Source organism: Erithacus rubecula (assembly GCF_903797595.1).
Source record: "Erithacus rubecula genome assembly, chromosome: 6".
In the NCBI taxonomy this organism is placed as follows: Eukaryota; Metazoa; Chordata; class Aves; order Passeriformes; family Muscicapidae; genus Erithacus; species Erithacus rubecula.
The window spans coordinates 12,997,695-13,015,682 of NC_136688.1; the positions used below are offsets into that span (position 1 = coordinate 12,997,695).

A 17,988-nucleotide genomic window follows, 5' to 3' on the forward strand; every position below is an offset into this window, starting at 1 on the left:
GTGGTGCCTTGGAGTACCTTGGACAGGTATTTGCCTCATCTTCTGCCACTCTACGTGTCATTGTTTTGGGTGCTTATGGTATGTAAGGAACGAAAAGGCGGGGAAGGGGAACTTCAATGTACAAGTTGTCATTAAAACCAATTTTCAGGTTGTCATTTGAACTACATTTCCAATGAATGTGAGTGAAAATAAGAAATCAGAAATATATTGTGGCCGGAGGCAGTGGCTAATTTCATATTCTGATTTCATGTTTTAAATTCTGAAGGAGCTAGAATGAATTTTGCAGTTCAAGTAATAATTTAGCTTTATGAATAGAATTACAGACAATATTGGAACTGAAATTAAAAACCAAACAAATTGGGACAAAAAGTCCTAGTGTGTAACTTGTATTTGAACAGCTGTTCCTCTGACAAGAAGATGCTAGAAGTTGGGTTTTGGCTGCCAGAAGATAAATCCATCCTAAGCATGAACACACTCGGGTTTAGAAGTCTACAGTAATGGGTGAAATCCAGGAGAATATAATTCCCCTTTCTCTTTTTCTTCTACCACCTTCAGTCACATTTCGTTTCCCAGTGCAGGGATAAGACTTTTGATAAAAAAGCTCTTTTAACAGAAAATCGTAGTAGAGAACATTGGTTACAAAGCAAATTGTTCCAGGTTCTACCTTATAGTCATATAAAATGTTTTTTTACTTAGGTCAGTGAGTGAATCCTTGCAGGTTAGAAATATGGCTGTTAGGGAGGGAATGCTGATCTCTCTGGGGCTGGAGCTGGAAGTTCCTGATGGTCTGAGGTAACTGAGCACTCAGAACTGTAGGTCTGAAAAGGTGTAGATCAGTGACTTGTTTTTGCTTACCTTATTGTAATTCCAGATAGGATACTGGTGAGGTCAGATCAGAGATGTAACTTTATATATAGAATTTGCCTAGGATTATATTTTTCTTACAGCTCCATTTTAAAAAAGCCCCATAGATCTGTTTACTAGACTGCTGAGAATACTGCTGGGATACTGAGATGAGGCCAGATTGCTCTTTGATTTACAGCTTCATCATTCAGTGTGATGTCTGCAACTTGTGTTTACAATGGTGGTTAATTTCCATACACCAAGCTACCTCTGTGTCTTGCTTGATCTTAAAATGATTGGTAAAGCAAGACCATGCAGTCCTAACTCATGCAATGAACTCGCTGAAATCTGAGAAATATAAGCCACTTTATGGATCTAGCTTTCTGTTCAAATCCAGGCCTGGTGTTCTTCTATCATTTCCAGGTTATAAAAATTTTTTTTTTCTTTTTCCTGCTTTTCCATATATCATGTAGTTTGGGGTGTATATGCAGTTTTTGGATAGGGATTGAGTGGAATCTTGAATGCTGTTCACTCTTTGAGCCAAAATACATCGAAGGAGTGTCAGTTTGCTGAAATCAAGCAAATGTGATGGATATCTTCATGAGGCAGCAATGTCTTTAGCTCAAGAACAGCAGGATTTGCCAGATTGGAAGTGTCAGTCATGGGTTCCTGGAAGCTGCTTAGGTTGGACCCAGTCTTTGGACTAGCTCATGAAGCAGGAGTAGCTGTGGGGGTCCTTTTTATTTTAGATGCTTAGACTGATGCAGAGGTTATGTTAAAAAAGCTTGGGGTAGGGCTGAGTGAAAGGAAGAAGGGAAATAAAGCAGTTGGTTCCGCTATGGGATGGGTTAGCTGGGCTGCTATTGCCACCTGGTGGTGGTGGACAGAACCAAAGCACACCTAATTTCCCTTAGCTTTCCCAGATGGGTTGCATGGGAGTAAGTCGTCATTGGGTATGGATTATATATTATATATCATTGGGTATGGATTATTTATTATTATTATTATTATTATTATTATTATTATTATTATTATTATTATTATTATTATTATTATAATATTAGTTTTTTCAATCTCATAAAAAAATACACAGTATTCTATGACAGTATTTTGGGCATAGAAAATGTAAAAAATAAGTAATGGAGCCTTTCTTTGAGCATCATCATATATTCTGAATTGTAATACACCAGCACTTGTGTGATTGGAAACTCATGCAATAGGTATGACTGATGAATCCAGAATCTGCCTTTTCTGGTACAGAAATGGAGATAATGTAGTGTCCTCCCAGCCTTGGAGTGTCTCCATCAGGGGCATGCTGTGACCTGGTGGCATCTGGGTGCCGAGCTAATGAACATCTCTGAATTGCTCCAGCAGGGTCCAGTCACTGCATTACCAGGGCAAATTTGATTACCATAAGTGATTAGTGTCTTATCTTGCTGAAATTAGTGGACCATTATCAAATGATTACTTTTTGCACGTAATGTGACTTAATTCTCCTTTCATTATAAAGAGTTTTATTGCAAACCTTTTAGCAGGGGAATACAGATTAAGTTGTAGCTACCAAAAAAAAAAATGAGATCACTGTTCAGCCCCTCCTGTTCAGTGACAAAACCACATTCTGTAGCTTAATCTGTAGATTCCCTGTCTCTACAAAACATCTGCATCTGCTGGAACATTTCAAAGCTTTATGTTTTCCAGTGAAGTACTGGCATAGGTTATTTGCTGTGAATCTTGCAGGCAGCACTTTGGAGCTGAGATCAGTTTTGTCACGTATGGAAATTTGATCTGACCTGTGGTAGGGGTTTGACCTAAAAGTCTCTTGCCCTCTGTTGTAGTTGCTGTGAGCTGTGCCACAAAAATCTGTTTTGGAGAAAAAATATAAATCCATTAAAATCACAAGCATTTGCTTGAAATTATGTCTGAAAAATTTCCATTGTGTTATCAAGTCTGGAAGTTTTCCCCTGGAAGTGCTCAAGGCCACGTTGGATGGGCTTTAAGCAACCTGGTCTAGTGGAAGTTGTCACTGCCCATGGCAGAGGTATTGGAATAAGATGGTCTTTAAGGTCCTTTCCAACCCATGATCCTTCATAATGAAAAAAAAAATGAATAGAGGAAAAAAATATTTCTGAAGCAGCTACGCTGTCCTTATATCTATCATCTTTGGATTTCCAGTTAATATGGCAGTGTGAGCCAGTTTAACAGGACCTGAAATACAGCTAAATGGTGCCCTTGTGCAAAGTCCCTTCCCTCATGAATATCAAGTGCTAATTTCACTTGGCTCTTTCAAGCCACCTTCACACTATTTTTGGCTGAAGGAGATCTATTCTGACTACAAAGTGTAGTTATTTTGTGACTTGCTGTTCTGTATTGTTATTAAGGCTTGTTAGATTTCTAGTAATGATATTTTTTCCTAGAAGCAGTTAAACCAGAAGGAAGCAGAACAATTTTTGTCAGCCACTTGTTAACAATTTCAGTTATTAATATTTCCTGAAATGGAAGCCAGACCTTATTTCTCATGTGTAATGGTTGGTTTGTTTTTTCTTTCGTTTTTTTCTGGTTCATATGTGCTTAATACTCACAGTCCTTGGAAAATGAATTGGATCATAGTGGTAACAAATGCTGCTTACAGTGATCCATGATTGTAATGTGCAGTGAAAGGGGATGAAAGGAAATATATTGAATTTGAGGTGGATTTTTGGGGGTTTTTTTAAAGGCTTTGTAATTGAACATTTCTAGTCTTTTCTGTGGTTCTGTCAGCACACCAGAAGGTCTTTAAAGATCATTGTTCTTCCCAGTCCTCTGGTGGTCACCTTCTTGCTCTCCTTCATCCCAGGTTCTGCTCCCCCTGGAAGCAGCAGGTTAAAGGTGGTTACACAAAGCTGGTTGCTGGAGCTGGTTCAAGATGTGGTTTAGGTGGGTTTTACTGCCCAGGTGAGCGTGGGGCTTCTCAGGTGGATGGTGAGTGGAGTGCAGGCACCCCTGGCACACACCCCTGGACCGATGGGCTGTGCGCAGAGGATGCTGCCAGGTGAGGGATTTAGCTGAGCTGGCTCTTAGTGACAGGTAAAAGTGGATTGAAATGAACTTATTTAAGGACACTTTTGTTTGGCTTGCCCTTTAGATTTAAAACCATTTAATGTAAGGGAACAATATCTGACTGAATGTTTCAGATGAAGACAAAGCCTGCATTCTCTAGCTCAGGCAGTTTTACCTGCACTGTTCAATTTAGTCAAAGAGGTCCCTCACTTTTTATTGTCCAAGAATGCTCTGTGTCTGTGACAGAAAGACAATGCATTCCCAAACCATATGAATAGGACACAGTTTTTGGAAGGCATCCTCAGGCAGATGTCTCTTTTTACCTCGCTGCCTTTCCTCCTCCTTCCTGTTCTTGGGACTTGGATGAACCAAACCTCAAACTTTCCAAGGCAAAGGTCAGTGGGACACTGCTTCTTTTAGGCCAACTGCTTGGAGACTAAACCAAGCAGCGTTAATAACATTTATCTGCAGAGGAAAACTAATAATAGCTTGTTCTCAGGTTTATTTATTTTTCCCTACTCACACTAGTGAAGTGCTGTAGCAGTAGCAGCAGTCTTTTTTTTTTTTTTTTTTTTTTTTTTTCTCTTGGTCTGTGATTTGAACTCTATGTAACCAGAATAGAGGTTGGAAACCAATCTTGTTTTCAGAGGCTGCTTGCCTCTGAAAATAACATTTATGCTCACAACTACCACATTTTAGGACATTCAGAGCATAATTTGACACTCTTTAAAAATCTCTTAATAGCTTAAAAGCAGTATTAGAATTTCCTCTTTGGGGCATGGCCTGACACCAGTGAAAGAATGCTTAATAAAAATGAGAAAAGTTTAATCTCATGTAATCAAACAGATCTGATTCTTTTATATCTTGCAGCTTTTGTAATTGCTAGTTACATGAGTTGAATATTAAGGTGAAATGCTAAATTATGTGGTCAAACTAAAAGACAAAGAGTCAGATCCCATAAATCTTAATTGGATTTTACTTATTTTTCCTTTAGTCATCATATTAAGGTACATTGAGAACAGGCCAGCAATAATTTTTAGTACTGAAATATTAGCTAATTAGGCATACAAGTGATAGGAAACGGTGCAACTAGGGGGGAAAATTGCCTGGTATTCTAATATAACTTTATAACTGGAAACCTGTTAACTGTTTAAGTGAATCTCAGTCAAAATGCTGATGTTATGTGCTTAGACAGGGATCTGAAATTGAGGCTGATACGTGAGTTATCTTAGTAAATGCTTAGTAAATTATTTTGTTCAAGTCAGACTGAGCTATAGATCATAGTCTAAACTGGGCTAGTCTTGGGAGCAGATTAAAGTAACATGCACTTCTTTTCCCCATCATGAAAATATAGCCCAATTCTTAGAGTGATTTGAATGGTAATAAAACTCTTTTTGACATTTATGGGGCTGAGGATGTGCTCTGTTAATTAGTGCAATATAAGGTGAACTCAGCAAAATGCTTCTGGTTGTTTACAGTGGGGCATGCTGTAGCTGCTTTTTATTTATTCATATTTTCTGTTTGTCTCATATTTTGAGATAAAGAAGAATGACAGTGCCAGTAAGCCATGGGAGTAATCCTTGATTATGGTAATATGTGGGAGAATAATACTAAATGAAAAAACTATATTCATAGCTCTCTGCTATTTTACTAATCCATCAAAAACATAAACCAAGTTTTGTAGCAGAATTTTTATGTTTATTTTCAAGCAAGTGATAATCTCTTTAGAATACCAGAAGCATTAATTTAATATCAACTCCAGGGACTAGAAAAGCTTTTCTTAGATAAAACTTGTTTTCAGAACCCCACCCTAGGCAGCTTGTTACTTGTTTACCCTTTAGAGGAATCTCTCTCTTTTAAAGTAGCAGGAATATGTTGAGATTTGACTGTATCCAGCATTGTGAATAAGAATTTGCATTTCTATTCGATACAGCCTAGAGCAGTCCTTTATGATAAATATCATCATCTTAATTTCTTTTTTTTTGTCATTACTATTTCTGTTTCTGTCCTTGATTTCAGAGTACAGGGAAAACACAGCCAAGAAGTAGCTAAGTAATATCTTTAGTTGACTTTTAGACTGCTGCAAACTCTTTTGAGCTTTAATGAATCTTGATATTTTTTTGCCCCAACTGACAAGGTTGATGATGTGACAGGATGAAAACTGAAAGAAAAGTTGAAAGCAAGTGGAAAAGATACTTTAAATAACAACTAAAAAAAAAAAAAAAAAGAAGGGCAAATTTTTAGGAACAATTGTTTTACAGTCAATAGACTTAATAGGTTATATATATTAATTTTTTTTAATGATCTTGAATAGTAGGGAGAAACATTAGATTATTTTTTGTCACATCTGCTGTTATCAAACAGTAGTAGAGCAAAACAAGTTTCAGCTGCCCACAAGTGCAGTGAGCCAAGGGGAGGCTGGCAGAGGAGGTGAGTGGAAAGCAGCTGGAAGGGATGTACAAAAGAGCAGAAGTAGCCCAGACAGTTGGAGAAGTTTTTGCTTTAAAAGGCTGATCTTTTAAGATGTTGGAATACTGTGGAAGGGTGCACTGCAATGTGCTCCACTACACTTTGAAACTCTCAATTATTGCACATCTTGTATGCACGTTTCTATCCTGCTTTTATCTTTAGAGTTCAAGAGATTATCAAAGGAGACATGCATTGTACTCTGTCATTAAGGCTCTAATTATTTAATTCCTTGTACCTTTGTTTTGTAATGTCAAATTAGTGCTGCTCTGGCTGCAGGCTGTCATTCCCCTATGACATGCACAATGAATGTTATTCTGTGAAAAATTGAAGAATTGGTGCATTCAACTCGGCAGACTCTGAGTATGCAGAGGAAGAAGAATTACTTTTTGTTATGTATTATCATATGAAGTAATTGTGTTTTTCTCAACAGTGTTCCCTGAAATAAAAACAGAAAAAAAAAAAAAAAGACAATAAACAAACAACAAACAAGTGTTTCTCAGTTTCTCACTATAGTTTAACTTCTTAGCTCAGGTAGAAGGTTCACTGAGGACACTGAACTCCTATGGGAACTAAAAATCAGTTTTGGTTGGGCTGCTGAATGAAATGTGAATTCATTGAGGAGAGGGAGGAGAGCCTCGTTAGGCATCCAGCTTGGGTACTTGGGCATCCCTAGCACAGGATCAGTGTTTTTCATGTTTCCATGTGTCCATTAATTTATGATGCATGGGCTTTCAAAACCAAGTGTTGCTGTGCAGCAGCTGGGAATGTGCCTTGCTCTAGTTACAAGTCTGCACTAAGAGCTTTTCTTCATCATGTCACCTGCCCTTTTGGGTAAGAGATGAGATCTATCCCAATGCTGCTGCCCCCACTGGTGTTGATCTTTGACCAGCTCTTCCAGAGTAGTAGCATTTATCATAAAAATACTAGGCTGCATTTCATAACCTATGTTTGTCTCCAAATTGTTGCCTTCAGGGAGCTGATTATGGCTGATGACTGAAAGGGAAATAATGGATCCCTGAAGTTATCTGTGCCCTAGAGGCTGGGGAAGGGGCACACAGAAGGTGGTTCTGTGGGGTTGGCAGCAGCTCCCTCCCATCTCTTTTAATTGAACAGGAAAAGCAACAGGAGCTGTGCAGGGCTGCCCATGGTAATATTGGCTTCTGACTCAGAGCCATGTCATGAGCGAAGCATAGAAGCTTTCATAGCTGATGCTCTAACAAACAACCAAAAACTAATGGGATGGGCCTTACTAATCCATTAGCATTGTTCCATGCCATTGTCAACATACTCAGAATAAGCCTGGGCATTGTATTTACTTGCTTAGAGTTGAAGATGCAGGTTCAGAAGGCAGTGCTGGAAACCTAAATGTGATGAGAACAGCAGTATCTAGAACCTTCTGTGGACACTGGTAATATTTCTTTGAAATAAAATTATTTGGGAAGACTTGCTTATGGCACTTTCACCAATAGTAAGTTAAGTGCAGCTTTTACAGGCAAACTGCTCGATGCATTCAACTCTAAGCAGAGCCATAGTATGGCCTGGGTTGGAAGGGACCATAAAGATCAACTTCTTCCAACCACTGCCCTGGGCAGAGACGCCTTTCACCAGACCAGATTGCCCAGAGCCTCATCCAGTCTGGCCTTGGACACTTCCAGGGATGGGGCACCCACAGCTTCTCTGGGCAACCTCTGCTAAGGTCTCATCACCAACACAGTAAAGAATTTTTTCCTTATTATCCAGTCTAAACCTACTCTCAGTTTGAAGTAATTCCCCTGTGTCATGTAAAAAGTCTCTTTCTATCTGTCTTTTGGGATCTTTTCAGGTACTGGAAGGTCACCCTAATGAGTGCGCCCCTAATAAAGTCGTTATATATTTCAGTATTTTTGTAATTGTATGCATATATAATTTCATATAAATTTCAACTCAAATGTAGCATATGGGTTCATGGCATCACAAGATTTTGTGCTCTTGAATTAGCAACCACTTCATTTAAGAGAGAAGTATAAAGAGTTTGGCAAAAGGATCTGGTGGATACCAGATTGTTATCAAGTGTTCCAGGTGGCTGATCAAGGCTATGAGTAACAGCTATTTTTTAATTAAATCTTGGTATGTGTTCTTTTGTAGGACAGGTTTCAGATGTTATGGTGAGTGATCCTTTGTTAGCACTGAGCAGCTTTGTCTACAGACTAATTGAATCACTTTTTTTTCATACTATTCTGCATCTGCTTAAGTAGAATTGCTTAGTTAATTTTAAATTCTTGCTGTTCAGGGCAGTTGGCAAAGACTCAGCAGAAACAGAATAAACAACATTTTCCTGTCTGTATTTTAGCCTGCCTATTAAAATAATATGAGTCAGGAATTAGTCTCAAATATAGTAAGTCAATCATTTTTGTTTGATATTAATATTATCATTTTTGGGAAACTGGGAAAGGGCAGATCAGGTCATAGGGCTAGGAGTGTAGGCTAGGATTATGCTCCAATCCAAGACAATACTGCCCTACAAGGTTTAGAGGAGGACCCATAGGTTTCCTTTGCAGAGATAATCCCTGGATTACCATCCTTTTCCGACCTCTGGACTGTGGGACCAGGATGCTTGGAAGTAATGATTTGAACACTTGTGTTCCTCAGACCACAGTGAGAATTTCCTGCTCTCCATCATCTGGGTGGCCTTGTTAATATTGTCAGCATTGCTTAACTAGTGGGTATTCAGTGTACTGGTATTTTTCTTGCATATTTAGCAGCTTTTTTCCCCAACACATTGTGTTCTGAATCAATAATTTAATATATTTTAAAAATCCCCTGGTCCCCAGCTATTTCTTGGTGTACTGGTGAGCTGTTGAGTGCCAGCAGACTGAGACTTGAGATGGAGCACAGGAAGGTTTCCATTACATGTATATTCATTAGAATTCTTGAAGGGTGCTGTGTGTTACATTGGGTTGCTGGCAGGAGTCAGGTGGTAGTAAAGATTTGAGGTTGGCAGAGATCTGTGACTGACTGATACATTTTAATGGGGAACTAACAAACAGCCTTTGATGATAAATAAGACAGCAATAAATGTGATAATTCACTCTGACTTCCTCCATAAAACAGTCCACATGACTTCTGCTGACTTGCTTTCATTTTTTTAAATTAGTTCATGTTATGATCTCATATTTGCCCTTATTCTTCTCTGGCAAATAAAATGGAGTTGTTTGAATCTTGTCTTGTGATCCGCATTTTTCAGTCCCTAAGTCATTCTCGCGGCTCCTCTCTGAAGCCTCTCCAAAGATTAAACCTGTTGAACTGTTTTACGCAACCAGCATTAAATCCAGCAGGTGATAAAACCTGTTCTTGTTTGATAACCACCTGTTCTTATATATCTCTAAGTATTACATCACCCCTACAACTTGAGCACAAACCCTGGCATCCTGATGGCACATCATTGCTGTGATGCTCTCTCCAGGTGCACTGTGCTCATGGAGAGTCATTTGCTCTGTGACATTCTTAGATTTTCCTCTTTACAAGATTGCATTTGCTGTGTTAACACTTTTTCATGGTTTTAGTCAGTACAGATGAGCTTCTTTTGCTTTGATCCTCCTCTCTTATTACCATTTACTTTTTTCCATTACTGATGTGCCACCAACAAATTTCATAGTTTCATTTAGAGCTTGCTCAGAAAAGTAGGGCTGAAAATTATTCCTGTGAAACAGTCAAGCTGCTTATTTTCATAAAGATAATCTCCTAGTTATCATATGTTTTTAAACCAGTGAATTCCTTTTCAGTCCACCAGATGTTTGCTGGGTTGATTTGTTATTATCCTGGTTTTCACATTGCCAGGTGAAAATGAGGCAAGAGCCTTCTCTTGCAGAATCATATCTGTTTTATCACTTTTGTAAGCTTCTGTGAACTCAGCAGTAAATACTAGTTTAAGACATGTTTTCCAGAGAAAGGATGCTCATTTGCCAGTAATAATACTGTCTGCTTCAACTGTTGATATAATTGAGTTTCTGTCTCTTTTTGTACTTCTGCCTGGGACTGGTGGGAGGTTGTGACTATCAAGGTCATCTCACTCTCTTTGATCTGGTACCCAGCACAAGCTGTCTCTGCATGCTCCAGAACCTCCCAACAACTATTGAAAATCAAGAGTAACCATATATGCAGCTACTTTATTGGGTCCTCTAATGGTACTACTCAATGCAAAGCATCTAATCTGCTGGTTTAGAAAATGCTGAATTCAGAGGCTCCTGCTCAACACCATTTTGAGGGCTTTTTTGGAATGAAAATTGTTGCACAACTTGTTATGATTCCATGAGCTAGGCTCCTGTTCTCTCCCACATCATGCTTAGAAAAACACTGTTATTGACAGCTTGAAAATTTCTAAGATGTTTTCAAGATTATGATTTGTCGATATTTCCATTCTGTAATCATGAAATATGATTACATATGTCATATAGTAAAAACAAATTAAAACCCAGCTTTCAGTGAATAGATTGGAGCATTTTTGAACCAAAATGCATTGAAAAGCAGTAATAAAATTCTCTAATACACTTTCTTTTCCAGGTTAAAAAAAACCAAAAAAACAAAACCAACAAAATGTTGATGTGTTTAAAAAATGAAAGTAATGAGTAAGTACAGGAGTGTGGCTTTGTTTAATGACTGTGGAGCAAGTTGTTAGCACACATATTTTTCATAGGCAAACAATGAATTATTAGTGAATGGATTTCCCCAAGCTTACTTTATAGTAAATGTTGCACAGACAATGACTGTGTGCACTGAGTTAATTCATAATGTCTCCAACACCTGTTTCCTCCTGTTTTTCCAGCCGTTTTATGTGGTAAGCGCTGGGAACTGGAATGATGTCTTGTTAGATCATGGGGTTTGCTGGGGACATTTGTTTCTGTATCGTTGAAGACATGCTGGTGAATAACAAGTGTATTGTTCACCACTTTAATAGGGAAGTTTAGATGCCCATTAGGGCTGTAAATGATGTCCTTTCCTGAAGGTTCAACTTATTATTGCCCCCATGTCATCATGTATGTGTTGCTGAAGGTCATAATAAAGGCTTAAACAGCTTGGATGCTTTATGGTTTTAAAGGATTCAAATACAAGCAAATAACTGGTCCTTGTTCTCTTTTGAAATTGGGCATTGTATGGGAAAGGCATCTCCTGGATCCGCCAGCAAAGCTGGGGCACTGCAATTGGGGAGGAGCTCCTGTGGGATCCTGCCAGGGGGCAAGAGGTCATGTATGGATTTTACTAGCTTCAGTCCTAACCTATCTCATTCATTGTGTTGTGGGAGCCTAAAAGGGAGATAGGAGGATGAAAGGCAGCTCCAGTCTTACTTTTTAATGGAAGAAATAAATTCCAGTTACACCTGGCAACGCTATCAGAACTCAAGGGATCTTCATCCCAAATTGAGGCTGGCTTGGGAAAATCCACTAAATAAAAGTGTCTAAAAGCAACACAGATTTTAGTTAAGGATATTGATTAGCTTAAAAAGTGACTGGGAGGCACAAAAAGCTAAAGCTTATGCTTTAACCTCAGGAGCTTTGCTTTATTAGTATTTCAGACATTACATGTGAGCTTCTCTGTCCACATTCAGTGTGCTTAGCTGGATCAAACAGGAATAAAATGAGAAAATAATCAAACTTGAGCCACACTTCAGTTAATGTAAAAGCAGACAGCAAACTCTGTTCAAAGAAATAGTCCTGGTTGGCTGGAGAGTCCTTCCACCCCTATCTGGTCTTTTAATCTGCCTTCTGCTGCTGGGGCAGTTTGGCTCTACTCTATTCCCTGGATCCCAGAAAAAGGAGTTTTCCCTGTGATGGCAGACAAAAATCTGCCTTTTTCTGAAGCCTCTCCTTTGTTTCTTAGTTTCACCAGGTTGAGTGTTGAATGAAAGTATCTGGCTGTTCAAACTGTCAGAGCAGATCATCAACAACCTTTTAAGAGGCTTAGGAAGTGTCTGAGGCAACACTGAATTGTGCTGTGGGTTGTCTTGGCTCTTTGTATAGGCTCGTAATCCTGTAAGTGTAAAGCTCCACTTGTTTCAGTTCCCTTGTTTTTATGCCTGAAGTTGGTATGCTTTTTGGAAGCAGAACACCATCATGTCATGATATTTAGGCAGATGCCAGCAGGTTGATGGGAAGCCCTTGCAGTGCTCCTACCATGCCAGCAGCAGGGAAGGGACAAACCTAAGCTCAGCAAGGAGCACACACTGCAGGCACTGGCAGCTCCTCCAAGGTGTTGGTGCGATGCTCTCAGAAAATCCTTTTGGCATCACACCCAGGCTTCTCCCTCCCAGTGCATGCATTCATTCCGTCATTCATGAATCTGTCAGCAGGTTTTTGTCTCAGCCTGTGACCCTCCTGAAGGCCATACATCTTGTGTTCAAACCCTCAAATGGGCTGTGACCTTCCCCTCTTCAGAGTGTTGTAGAAATGACCTTTCAGCAGGGTACTTGCTTGCATAGAGGGCTGGCTGGGAAGATTTGGCAGTGCTAGGCTTTGGTCCACATTGGCCTGAAGGAAAAGAACAAGAGTTCTTTATTCTCAGAAGTGGATTCAGATTTTACTTCTACGCTTCAAAGGTAACCTGTGTGCATAAAGTCTTTGAGTGCTTTCAACATGCAGCTCTTTCTCTGTATATAACTATTCAAGCTACCAGACTTGGTGGGACAATTCTTTTTACAGTGCAGGAATATGACTGTTTTTTTCAATAATTATTCCTCCTTTGTTATCATGTAATATAATAAACTAGAAATTGAGAACAATTACAGACTGAAAGAATTAAATCTAAGTCATGGAAGCGTAACTGTTAAGGAAAAGACTTCAGTAAGGAGGCACATGTGTTTTTTCTTATGGAAAAAGGTACTCGCGGAATTTCAAATTCCAATTTTCTGATTTATTGTATTTCTTCAGCAACATACTGAGTGGATACATGAAGCAGCCTTGCCAGTAAAATCACACAAAAGGAGAATTTTCAGATAAGAAAGTGATCAGTTTGAGTACAATTTGGTGTTTTGGTTTTTTTTTTAAGCTTTAATACCTTTTTACTTTATTTAATTAATTAAATAAGGGATTAATAAATTATTTAACAATTAGAAAATTATGTTGAACTGCTCCTGGGCCCTGGACCCATTAGCTTTGGGTTATGCCTGTGGTCATTTCTTGCCTCCCCTCCTTTGCAGCCAGCAAAGTTATCTTTATGCAAACCAAAACTTACATTTGGAGAGAGGGTGTGAAAAAAGTTGCCTGGGAATTCCTTCAAACATGTTTTAATTCCCCATATTTCCCTGGCCTGGCCTTTATCAGGTGTAGCACCCTGTGCAGAGCAGGAGGGTGAGGAGTGTGGTTCCCACTAACTTCATGGTGATTCCACAGCATGAATCCTCTCACAGCTGAGACTCTTGTCTGGTCTGCTGTGCCGGGCAAGGTGCTTCCGCAGAACAGGGGAGGTATTTCAGAGGGGTGCAAGAGAGCACTGATGTTTATTGCCATGAAATACGACTCTTCTGCATATTAAAAATACTAATTATTCTAAACACTGTATTTTGTTTATGTTTCTGAAGGCGATCTGCGATGCTCACCTGTTGAATAATTTTTAAGGCAGAATATTCTTCCCTTTCACTCGGGGCAAGTTTGGTCCTTTCCAACCCAGCAGACTTCAGCATAAACCCAGTTCTGAGTGGAAGCAGCTCGGATCGCGCCGAATGCCGATACAACACGAGAGCTTCAGAACCTGCGGTTTTAACAGAGCCCAGTTGTCAAAATGGGGAGAAACCCCTGTAATTCGCAGTTTCCTTAAAAATGCGCCGCGACCCTTAAGCATCTTTCTAAAACGCGGCTTAGCACTGGGTTGATCTCCGTGTTCGAATGCTTCTGGGCTTAGTTTCCCCCGAATTCCCCGCCTCTGTGCTAAACCCCTCCCCGGGCCGGGGGTCACCCCCGCCCCGAGGGGTGCAGGATCCTCCCCCCGCGCGGAGGGACCGCCCGGCCCCGCTGTCCCCGGGCATGGCCGGTCCGCGACCCCGCCAGCCCGACCCGGGGACATTCGCGGGCGGCCCCGGGGTGCGGCAGGTGCCGGCCGGACCATGAGCGTGATGCTGTGGCGCTGGGAGCAGAACAACAGCACCATGAAGCTGGTAAGGACCTCGGGAACTACCCGGGACTGCCGCTAATTGAGGAAAAAGTACCCTTGCAGGGTTCTCATTAGCGAGCAGGGGTACCTGGGGTAGCTGGGCTGATGCTGGACCGATGTGCTTTCCAAGCGGATGCTCTTTTGCTATGGAGTTGCAGCCGGATTTGTTACTCATTAATTCATATTTTGGGCTTGTTTAGGTCCGTCTGCTTGTTGCTTCATCTCTGTAGTTAAGCTCGTTTGAAACTAAGAACCGAAGCATCAGTTATGTAGCCTTCTCCCTTCATCTTCATTTATTCATTATCTTTCTTATTGTTTTCTTCTTGGAAGTAGTTTTGTCTCTTTCAGTTTTCTGGAATAATTTTGTCTCCTGGGAGCATTTGGAGTTTTTTTTTGCTCAATAGTTTTTGGTTTTAAATTTCCCCTCCTTCTCCCACCCCCCCCCCCCCCCACCCGCCCCCAATCCCCTTTCCTTTCTTCTCCTTTCCTGAAAAGTAAAAAACCCCACCACACCCTGTAAGTATAAAGTGTGTGGCTGCTCCATTTCTGCAGCATAAATGAGCTCAGCAAACCCACATATCTGCCTGTCTGCTTGAATTATTGTCCGTACTAAGATATAAACTCTAATCAAAACTTAGACTTCTCATCAATAGCTTTTTTTTTTTTTTTAAGCTATTTGATATAAAGAATCTTAAGACAGTGGCTAAGATAGCTTTAAGTGTGTTTTTCTGTCTCTTTGGCAGATTACTTAAACAAAGAAAGTTACATTTCTATGCAGTTTTTTGAGCAAAGATTTATTTTCCTGAGAAATTTATAATAAAGCCGCAGGATTTGCTACAGGTCTAATCCTTTAGCCTTTATGTGTGAAAATTCTGTTGAAGTCCATGTGGGAGTTCAGAGTTCCCAGCACCTCTTCCTATCAGGCTCTGCAATCAAAGAAATTTATAGCACGGCTGGTAAAGTAACAGTCTCTGTTTTTACATACTTTCCTCGCAAGGAACGAGTTGATAAACACGTGTTAGTGAAGGAGTATTCAGCTCTGGATACAACAGCAGCCCTTCGAGGAGTGGGATCAGATAGTTTGGGATATTTCACGCCTGAGTAGCCTCTGGAATAATGACTATGCGAGCTGGCAGTAGAGGCTGGCCGCTTTGTGTGGGGGTTGCCCAAGCCTGGTTCCCGCTGAAGCCAAGTATTTTGGGAGGGAGGTTAAAGTGAGTCCTTTCTCTCGCTTTTCATATGCAAAGAGCGCTTTAGGAAGGAGAAAGAGCTTGTGTACACAGGTGTATTGCAAAGTCTTTGCATATGCATTGGCCTTTAAACCCGCCCCCAGCGGGCTGCGCAAGGAGCACCAGCACCTGTGAGAACTGAGCTATGAAATCAAGCAGAGAAAAGGAGATGTGAAAAATCAAATAGTTGGTAGTGCCCAACAAAATCCAAGTGATGCTCAGAGTGGAAGAAAAGTACTGGATTTACCCACTCCTTGGGCAGGAGGAGAAAAGATAAAAATCCTTCACCCCTTCCCCTGCTCCTGACCCACATTCCCTGACAAGCAGCAGACATTTATTGCTCATGCAGTCAGGGAATGACGGAGATTATTGTCCTTGTGGGACTGCCCCCTGCCTGCCGTGGTGTGCTGGAGCACAGAGAGCTGGGGGTGCTCCTCAGTCTCAGGGGGCAGAGCTCTCCCAGTGGCCTTGGCTGGTCTGTCTTGATAAAGTGGATCAAAAAAAGATAAGCTTTTATATATATTTGTGTGTGTGTGCATATGTATACATATATTTAATATGAAATGAAAAGAATCCTCAGCTAAGTGAGTCCCAGAGTAAATACCTCAGACATTTCCCTTCTGCTTTCTCTCCTCCTCCTCCTTCCTTTGGTCTACTGAGGTTTCTGTGGGAAAAAGAAAAAAAAAAGAGAAAATGGAAAATGTTTGCCAGTCATTGCTTAGTGTGAGCTGCTAATGGCTACTATGCCAACAAAAGATAGACAGATTCTGCTGAGAGTTTTGGGTGGTGATAGCAAGAATCATTTCGTGGTTGAAATGGTAAGATTCAGAATGTGAAGCTTAGGGGTGCTGTTTTTTAAGATTTGTAAAACAGGGCTTTTCAGGCAGCCAGGATGAATCTGTCTGCCTGCTGTCATCGTGGATTCCCCAAACATTAGATCCTGCAAGGTTTACTCAGATAAATTCATAAAAATTGTGATGTTGCCATAAGTGTGCAACGTGAAATAACTCTGCTGAAACTTTGTGTTGGTAACTCCTTTTCCATAAATATTGTCCTCAAATAATTTTGGAGGATGGTGGTCTAATTTATATCACATACCACTATACAATCCATTCAGCTGCCATCTTGTCATCTTGAATTAGCTGCAAAATACAAGATTGCTTTCATTGTTGATATATTTCCTGGGTAATTGTGACAGGTTTCTTGCCAGTCTCTCTGAAGCATATTGATGTTATTGCTGGACATTCAGAGGAGTGGCCAGACAGTAACCCAGGAATAGACTATGTCTACTTTCTAAGGTATTGCCTACTCTTGGGAGAGAAAGAATGAATTATGTAGCTTGCTCCTGTTTGTGCTGAGTGACTTGTGCACAGCTGGTAAAATTATTTTGATCTCAGAGTTCCTTATTCCTGGGTTTCTAAAAACAAATGTTTGATTCTGATTTTATTTCCATTTTACATTTGAGACTAACAATATTTCAGCACAGAGTGTAACATCTCCTTCTCTCTTAGTTTTTGTTTAGCTGTTAGGAGTCAGCTTCACACTTTATAAAAACACCTTTTTCTAATGTAATCAAAACAAGGATTGTTCCAACTCTACTGTTTTATGGCTTTGAGAATTCACAAGGGTTAATGTATTGTTTTTGTGATGATTAAAGGTTGTAAAAAGCATGTGACGCTTTTTCTTTCTGCCAAGTTCAAATTGTCTCCTAGTATATCTTACAAGCCTGCAGACTTGCAGTTTGAATACAACGTATACAAATATGAGAATGCCGTGGCCTTTCACGAGATTTTTCCTACTATTGTATCAGTAGAAATATGTTAACTAACCTGTCAGTATTAACTTACTGGCAGTAGATAACCTTTTCAGGGTGGGTTTCTTTCGTGGCTTGCTTGGTTTGTGTTAGGTTGAGTTTGTTTCTGGGTTGTTTTTGTTTGGGTGTTTTGCTGCTTTTTGTTGTTGGTTTTTTGGGTTTTTTTTTGGTTTTTGTTTTGTTTTTGTCTTTTGGTTTGATTTGGTTTGGTTTGTTTTGGGGTTTTTTTTGTGTGTTTGTTTGGTTGGTTATTTGAGCCTGTAAGAAACTAATGAATGAAATGTATATCTTCTCAAGATGAAACATTCTCTGTCTGACATGATGTAATATATGACCCCAGGATAAGCCTGTATTGAAAGATTTGTCTCTTTGAATGGAGTAAAAGAAACTTGACTGAAGAGCTACAGTAATGTCAGCAGAGGCTGTAGCATTTTATTGTGAAATGTACCATCATGCTGTTTCAAAAACGGGTGCATCCTT

The 17,988-nt window shown here is 40.0% G+C and overlaps 1 protein-coding gene and 1 long non-coding RNA gene across 2 annotated transcripts in view; one reads left to right on the forward strand and one right to left on the reverse strand.

Moving 5' to 3' along the window:
• The window catches only part of NAV2 (neuron navigator 2), a 206,545-nt gene that overhangs the window by 16,170 nt on the left and 172,387 nt on the right, over positions 1 to 17,988 (forward strand).
• Positions 11,855 to 14,357, reverse strand: LOC306803092. The gene is made up of 2 exons (XR_013774551.1): positions 13,916 to 14,357; positions 11,855 to 12,848 (listed from the first exon to the last, which is right to left on the reverse strand). It is a non-coding gene; the product is annotated as an uncharacterized lncRNA (long non-coding RNA).